Raw genomic sequence first — 7,159 nt, 5'->3', positions numbered from 1 at the left:
CACCCGACTTAAGAGCCGCATGGCTCACAGGGCTATACCTAACAAATGAAACTTGAAACCACGCCTCTTCTCCGAAGACGTTTCCACTTTACGAGCCACTGAGTTAATTTGCGCAAAATCCCAGTGCAGTTACTCAACAGGATATGAAGCCATAGTTCGTAATTCCCGATGAAGTGAGCAGCCCGAGTTTGTCGTGCAGCGTACAGTAAGATGGCACAGCCTATGAAGAAATCACCCAGATTGTTCCCGCAAGCTAAGCAGGTCTGAGCCTGCATCGTGCTCGGTATTGGTGATCGGAATTGGATAACAGGTGCTATAGGCTACTGCAGGCCGATATTGTGGGCAACAGAATGCGGCGCGGCAAGATCCATTGTTGTCTTGTACTACGCTTCCACATCTATGCTCCCTGCCTTCCCCAACCTGTGATTAAACAACCACCACGACCCCGCATGGCACAGGGAGGGAGGCCCTCATCTAGCAATGGATGGACAAAAAACGGGGGCTGTGTACTTAGCATTCAAATTTTCTGTTAAATGTTTTGTTGTTGTTTAATCTCAAAATGTATTCACCGAATGTAGCAGGTGTTGCTCGTGACCAAGTTGCCACTATACCACCTGGCCCTCTCTGTCCGTTGTTGTACATACATTCGCTGATTGACGCATTGATGTATCGAGTGGTTATTGGCTGATGCACCACTCTCTGGGCTCGGGGTTAATGCCCATGATGAAAGCAATGGGATGACGAGAGCATTCGAAGCGCCACAGTAAATGCGAGACCAAGAGAGACACGGTCCCTGGCAGATTGCCTATCGCCATCACTTATTGTAAGAGCATCATCTCAGCCGGAAGAGTCCAAAACACTGCTCTGGGAATGATTTTGGCAAACTCAACTTACTTAGTTTTTCTATATATAAAAGATATTAACCTGTGCATGTGATTACAGGAATATAGGTTGCATTCGTATAGAACAATTATGGAGAGATGGAGAGGCACGTATGCATGTTGAACTACCAATAACAAGGTGCAGCTTATTAGTGGTGGTAACTTCCCCACACCGTGCAGGTCACAGGAGGTAATTGACCACACTTGACTGCGCTCATCAATACGGGATCGGTGAAGGAGGGAGCATATATTTGGGTGAATAGTAAAGCACAACAATAGATTTACACCATTGGAAACCTCATTTGCCAGTAACAAAATATGATAATTGGTTTTTTTCCCCTCTTATTTGGCAACAAAACTGACACCTTTTTTACAAGGAGTCACGTTTACATTGACCACAATACCTGCGGTCGGAACGCAAACAAAAAACAACTCTGATAATGTATGTGGCACTGTCCTTGAAATTGATTGGGCCACACCCGAGACAGCTTTCTTTAGAGCCTCGTCTCACATGGTGTTGGACCAGAAGACGCCAAAAGGCGCACAATTCAAAGACAATGCACCATCAGAGTATGAGAGCTCGGGGTAAGCATTTACACCATTGGAAACCTCATTTGCCAGTAACAAAATATGATAATTGGTTTTTTACCCTTTTATCTGGCAACCGCAGGTATTGTGGTCAATGTAAACATGACTCCTTGTAAAAAGGTGTCAGTTTTGTTGCCAGAAAAAAGGGTAAAAAAACAATTATCAACAATAGATTTGTATGCACTGCCCTCTGCTGTACACAGTACAGGATACACTGCATGTAACATGCCTTGATGACAACACACACATATACAACCCATGAAATTTATATTTTCTATATTTAAAAAAAACATATGATTATTATCTCTTTGATAATCCACTTCTGGATTAATACATCCATACTTCACCACGCTAGCCACTCCGGGCTTTTTGTGGATGGGGAGGCTCAGCAGCACAAGTTCAGATATCGCTCGCCACTGATGTTAGCCGTGTCCTGGAATCGAACTCAGATGGCGGGGGTTAACGGCGCAGTTCCCTAACCACTGCGCCACCACTCCACCGCCCGTTCCCTTTGCAAGACAGCATTGCCTTGAAATTGTCTCTGCGTAGCGCTGAACGCAGCATGCACACGGCATACCAAGCAGCACACACGCGCAAACTCACCATCGCGCGACATCACGAAAGGTCAGGGTACGACCCTGCAACTGCTTGCACAAGGAACTGTTGGCGGAAGACGGCGTCAGCGAGCCCCTAGCGGCTCGAGGAACCCCCACGATAGCCAGCATTCGGCACGACGCTTTCCCGCTCCGGTCAGACAACTCGGGAGAGGTGGGAGTCCCCACACTTTACCCAACCACACGTGTCCTGCCAATAGTGCGCCTACGGGCAACCGACTGCTGGACAGACAGACGCGGAGGCGGGGGGAGGGGGAAATGTTTCAGCTGCCGCGCCCGGAGATCAAATCGAACAGGCGACGTCTGGAATGCAAATCCAATGTTTTTACCGCATCACCACAGTGGCAGCAGCATTGCATTTTAAATCACACATCCCCTTCGCTGCCACACACGGGGCCTGGCAGTGCCAAAGTGAGCGTGTGGCCGCCGGGGACTCGTTGGCTATCTCGTCCGCCTTTATTCGCGTTTTAAGTTCTCTTCGAGAGCCCGGGGGGTGGGGGTCTTGGAAATTCCAACGCGCGCTCGCGCTCTCAGTCGCGTTGCACGGCATCACTGGGATTGTGAGAACTAACGCAAACACTTGTTGCATACTGAGAGGGGAGAGAGCGAGAGGGATCTTGAGAGACGGAGGGGGAGGGAGCGAGAGAGCCAGCCGGAGAAAAAACGGGCAGAGTGCATTGCAATTCCACCACGCATCCCAACTATCCATCCACCCAGCCAATCATCCACCCACCCACTCACCCATCTACCCCCCCTCCCATCCATTCACCCACCCACCAATTTACCCCACTACCCACCAATCCACCACCCACCCACCACGAAAATGACAATGGGTGCAATCACACCTGCGGACCTGTACAGCAATCGTGGGACGTGGGGCTGTCTGCTGCCGCTGCTGCCTGGCCTTGGGTTGTCTCCACTGCCCGGGTGTCACTTAGAGCAAGAAGAAGCAGAAGGGAAAAAACCCCAAAACGAGAGGCAGACTACGGCGGCTTGCTGCTGCTCGTTACTACCCTGACAACCTTGGCCTGGAGGCACTCTGTCACGCTCTGAGCGGAGCTTGGTTTGCTCAGCCTGTTAGTTGTGGGGAGGGCGGGGGGGAGGCTGGTGGAGAGAGGAGGGCCGGGTTGGGGCTGGTGTGTCATGGCCAGCATGGACAACAGGGGAGGGGGGTGGGATTGGGTTGGGCATGTGGGGTGGCGTTGTGGCTGGCTGGGGAGTGGCAACGTTAATGGCGCTGCCGGTCGCTTAGCAATACCGCAACGGGATTCTCTCCACAGGGCCTGTGACGTCATGGAAAAAAAATCGGCATGAAGATGAAAAAACAAAGTCCAAGGGGCAGACAGGAATTCCTTCTTCAAGGCCTCAGAGATCCCACAGCTTCATTTCCACGGTTGGCGGCGAGGGTTTTTTTTTTAGTGATGGAAAAACAACAGGTCGCTGAGGCTCCGACAGAGAAAAAAAACATACAGTGTGAAGAAAGTGCTTGCTTGCCGGTGGCATTTATTTTTAATATAGTCTGCGCCCATTTTTTTGTGTTCCACAAAGAATGGCCTGTTGAGATATTTTAAGGGGTTTGAAAAATCCCACGAGTTTTATGCGCTGGTATGCGCGCGCGCTCCCCAGCACCCACACACACTCGACATTGTGAAGGATCTTATAATAATGTGGAGGCGTGTTGTTCAAATATAAGTGCGGTGGTGCGATCCGAATGTCCCCCGAATAGTAATAATAATGCTGACATTGGTGAACCACTTATTTATTTATTCGGCGATGCCGCTGCAATGGCACAATCACAAAAAAAACACTCAGCACATTCGCCAGTATTGATTCACGCACTCTGAAAATGGGTCGTTGCCCGAAACGTCACCTGTTATATAACTTTCCTTTAAAGCAGTGTCATTGACGAAAGTAATTTAAAAAATTGACATTCATAATGTATGTTGGAAACTCAGCAAAGTAGCATATCCATCATAGAGGTTGTTTTGGGTTCGATCGCGTAAATATATAAATGTGTTAAGTTTTGATTTAAAGCTTTCGTGACTGCAGTAATTCATATTCTTAGTTCTTTCGGTAAAGTCACGTTGAAGGGAAACAATAAAATAACAATATATATAAAAAAATAAAAATTCTCACGACGTTTCGACCATAACACAAACGGTCGTCTTCAGGTGTGTCGGTTTGCATAAATGTATTTATTTTTAAACGGTGGATTTTATTTATTTATAAAAGACGTTAGCGCCACGCGCAGCGATTTGGCAGTTTATTTAGTCACAACATTAACAAACTGAGTACGACATTTCGCCAGTAATTACAATTAGCTTAGCTCTCCAACACACCGGTGTGCTGTACTGATGACGGATTGGCACGTTCTGTTTACGTGACAACCCTTACTAGTTGGCTGTGTCGGGTGGTGGCAGGTTTTAACGATACATTTATACATTGACGCGATCTAATCCAAAACAACCTTTATTATGGATGATATTGGTCGCGAAAGCTTCCTACGTGATAAACAGAGTCGCTCTTAATTAACAGTCACATAAACAGGGCAAAACGTTGGCGTCACAGTTGTCGGTGCATTGCGCGATGAACCCGGTGACCATAATTCAACTACCAGCCGTGGAAAATATCAGCGAGCTGTTAACCAGTCCATGGTCTCCCTCCACAAACCTGCACTGACCAGGGTGGTGAAGTATGGTCAAACAACCGCGAACACCGAGACGGCCTGTGGAGGCCTTCATCCAGTGGTAGATTGACAAAGTGCTCTAAATCACTTTACTTATTAACTGCTATATATAAACACAAAGCAATATACAATAAGGCAATCACACCCTCACAATCACTGAAATAGGTTTACGTATTACTCAAGGGTAATACAAGTTTAAAATGTGTCTCGCGCATTAAAAAGCCAACACACACATCCCGTTTTTACGAGACACTATGAACCCGTTCAGCCAACATATTTATTGACCAAAATATTGAAGAATAATTAATATGCCCCCTTGAGGTGGGTTAAACATTTTATTTTTACATTTGAGAAATAAATCGTAATTAAGACTGGTGCTCGACAAACAGTTTAATTCAAAACCGCTGAACCAAAAACCCTGCTGGATTTCCTTCTTGTAAAATGCTGGTGTCTACAGTTTTCAAGAATAACAGTTTTTTTTTTGGTAATATAAATATCTAACAACGCCAGGCCCATCCGTGCAAAGCGGCACAAATAAAGTAATTACATCGCCGATGAAACGCAGTGTTAGCAGCACGGAGCAAGCAGCACAGATGTCGTGGTCTCGTCCGGACGGAGGGGGGGGGAAGGGAATCATTGTCGGAGTCGAGGCTCGCGTGATGATCCGTGCGCGCTGCACTTCGTAGGCGCCTGCGTGCGCCGACAACCGAGCTCATCGGAGGTGCGGGACTCGCAGGAAAATTAACAAAAAAATCTGCTTCGAAGCCATGCGATTAGTAGAACCGCACGAATGCCGTCTTACAATCTTTAATTATCCCCCATTCCCCTCCCAGGATTAACTAGCAGTTGCGCGGAGAAGTAATTAGCGCAGACAAAGCCTGGCAACCGCGTGCAGTGTCAATACGGAGCGTAATGAGCGGTGCAGATGGCTGGAGTACTGCATAGTCAGCGATCCGTGCAAGATCTTCTGAATCGTTGATATAATCTGTTAATACCCACTTGTTTAATTGTGTACGGGGCGATCCGTTTATAGACACCCCGCTAAAAGAATAGGACAAGAACGCACAGGGAAAACAAGATTTGATTTCATAGCCGCTACGTATAAAAGATGCGACGTTCGCTCAACGTTGGTCCAACGATTCCAAGCACATGCCAACGTCTCCCATCAATCTCAATACATACACATGTTAACTCTTTGAATATTCTATTGTAAGATAAGGCACCCTCTCTTTCACATACTCAATCAGCTGTTCAGAAGACAGAGGCCTTGTGGAATCTGTGGGGTATCTATAAATTGATCACCCTGTGTTTTCCCTTTTAAGAGTATGACTGTTGTGGCTAGATTTGGGCATTATCAGTCAAGTAACAATTCCTTGATCACAAATATATTCTTATGATCACACTAAATGCTAAAATCATGCTGCTAATAACCAATTATATTCTATTCATATCAATAGAGAAATAAATACTCTTAGTTAATCCACTGCTGGATGAAAGCCTCCCCTTGCTGTATCGGTCATGGGGGTAGTTTGACCATACTTCACCACGCTGATCAGTGCTGGTTGGTGAAGGGGGGGGGGAGATTGCCTAGAACTGGTTCGAGTATCACTGGTCACTGATGTTAGCCGTAGACAGGAAAATTAAATCAATTCGCCGGGTTCATAGTGCAGTGTGCCAACCACTGCACCACCAAATCCTCGTACTTTTCTCATTACAAACGATAGTTGGTCAAAGTTCCTTTCATTGCGTCGATGCGTGCCACTACAAGGCATCTGTACTTCACGGGCGCATTCCAAATGCAAAGTTATTGTAGCTGTTGTCCATGCCCCGAAAGAGCTGAAAGGAATCCAATTGTAACCCTGATCGATGAGATTGTATCGAATCATGGAGGAGAGAAAATCGTGATCAACCTCGCTCAGACACAAAGCTGCTTCAACACGCAACGGTCCCCAGGACTCACTAACACGTGCCACCAGCGTCAACTTATTTAAGCGTGTAATTAAAACACACTCGCGCGAAATTTACAACTGTTCCAGCTACAGGGTACATGCTATACGAACCAGTGGCGTGCACCGCTTAATGACTCGTGTTATTATTTACGCGTTTAACTGGGTGCAACATGCAATGAATAATTTGCACGCCGTAAAAAAAAATGTCTTTATGATAAAACTGTTTGTTTACAAGTCATTACGTGCTCGCTACGCGCGTGTGGCAATCGACACCCCGCGCATCCTTGCAAATGAGACGTTCTCCGTCGTCTCGGGAGGGGGGGGGGGATTTTCCCCCAAGCGAAGAAATATTTGCGATGCAGTGGAATGAATTTGAATGAAAATCGTCAGTGCCGGTGGTGAACCTGCATTGGAGAGCTATGACTTTGCGCTGCCAAGAGG

At 46.9% G+C, this 7,159-nt stretch overlaps 1 protein-coding gene across 5 annotated transcripts in view; it reads right to left on the bottom strand.

Moving 5' to 3' along the window:
* LOC116942453 (plasma membrane calcium-transporting ATPase 2-like) overlaps nucleotides 1-3,165 on the bottom strand; it is a 100,258-nt gene extending 97,093 nt beyond the window's left edge. For 3 of the 5 annotated variants that reach the window (XM_032954399.2, XM_032954394.2, XM_032954395.2), the window contains exon 1: nucleotides 2,929-3,165. The gene's annotated coding sequence lies outside the window, so the exon portion shown is untranslated. Of the gene's footprint in view, nucleotides 1-2,072; nucleotides 2,290-2,928 lie in introns of those variants that run through there. The other 2 variants (XM_032954396.2, XM_032954397.2) reach the window with 2 other exon arrangements.
* Between the last annotated feature and the right edge of the window lie 3,994 nt (nucleotides 3,166-7,159).

The sequence above is a fragment of the Petromyzon marinus genome, chromosome 14 (assembly GCF_048934315.1).
Source record: "Petromyzon marinus isolate PM22_M1 ecotype Great Lakes invasive population chromosome 14, UKy_Petmar_22M1.pri1.0, whole genome shotgun sequence".
Lineage (NCBI taxonomy): Eukaryota > Metazoa > Chordata > Hyperoartia > Petromyzontiformes > Petromyzontidae > Petromyzon > Petromyzon marinus.
This window is presented reverse-complemented; position numbering and strand designations above follow the sequence as displayed.